The sequence below is a fragment of the Benincasa hispida genome, chromosome 9 (genome assembly GCF_009727055.1).
Source record: "Benincasa hispida cultivar B227 chromosome 9, ASM972705v1, whole genome shotgun sequence".
Taxonomy (NCBI): Eukaryota; Viridiplantae; Streptophyta; class Magnoliopsida; order Cucurbitales; family Cucurbitaceae; genus Benincasa; species Benincasa hispida.
The window spans coordinates 49,421,069-49,422,696 of NC_052357.1; positions in this window are offsets into that span (position 1 = coordinate 49,421,069).

Genomic DNA, 1,628 nt, shown 5'->3' on the forward strand with positions numbered 1-1,628 from the left:
TTTGATATCAAAATTCATCATAGTGGAGAAAGAAACTCGATGTTTTATGGGTTTTCAATAAAATATATCTAATGGGGTGTTGGGAGTTAATTCTATAAATATTATTTTAAAATCCTCGTATGGGAAAAAGTTTAAGAATATAGTGGTTTTTGAAATTAATGACAAAAATAGGGTAGATAGGAAAGAATTTTAAAAAATAAGTGAAAATGGAAAGTGACAAAAATATATTCCTTTCTGGGGAAGGACAATCGTGTATTCGGTACACGATTAACTTTTAATCAAGTCATCACTATGTTAGTATCGGTGGATTGGTAAAAGGCATCTACGGTTTACGATTTGTCTTTGTTTGTTTTTTTTTAAAAATTTTCAACTAACAAATTTTTTCATTACTAATTTAATTATATATTTAATATGTAATGAAAACTTAATTAGTTTGCCCTCGTTAAAAACGACACTAAGCCAATACAGAAGCTTTGAATACTGAGTTTTTCATTCACCAAACACAGCCATCAATATTCTCTTGGCTTGTCATATCCATGGAGTAGGGCCAGGTACTCCAGGATTAGTTCTATCCTTATACAACTTTCTTTTTTGTATCTCACAATTTTCTTTGTTTGTATCTATGATTTGTCTTTGTTTGTATCTCACAATTTTCTTATACAACTTGTAAATCAAATAACATTCTTTTTTTGTATTAAATTATAATTATTTACACATCTACTCATTTTCTATTTACCCTTGTTCACATGTTAAATTAGTAATTTCTCAATTTATTTGTATGAACATATTTGACGGTACCAACTCAAGATCATGTTACCCACTTTTATCATTTCAAATAATTCATCAATCCAAATCAATATCACTATCTCCATTATTTCTAGGTTCAAGAATGACTAAATCTTCAAGACGCATCTATATATTTACTCAAATTTTTACAACTGTTATAGTTGACAAAAAATATGTTAATACGACAAGAAGTTTGTTTCTTCTTTTTAAGAAATCAAAATAATTTTTTGAATTTTTTTAAATAATGTTATTTTAATAATTATTAACAAAAATAAGGTGAGTTGAAAATATTGTAAAAAAATAGGTTTTTTTAAATCGTGTACACGATTATCAGTCTAGACATTTCAAATATTTTCTTAAATCAGCTCAAATTCAAATGAAAAATCCGAGTTATGATATAACATAAAAACAAAATAATAGATATTCAACTATAGAAATCAGCCCAAAAAAATCAACCAAAAAAATCTAAAAAAACTGATAGCCCAATTTATGATATTCAAACTACAGAAAAAAATAATCAACCCAAATCTGAGATCTATGGAGTATACTTAGCCCAAATAAAAATAAAATAATAGATCTATGAACCATACACTTAAATAAGCTCAAATAAAAACAAAATGGTACATCTATGGAAGAAATCTCTATTTTTTAATGAAAAAACTCATATATTGGAAAAAAAAATAAAAAAAACTTTACCTAAGGTGGACGGTAGATCGGCAGGAAGAAGGATGGCAGGTGGTAGATCGGCTCACGGCGACATTAGCAAGAAGATGGAAGACGATGGTAACTGATTGGTGGACGACGGTGAAGTAGGTGACCGACGGCTGTGAGAGAGGAAGAAA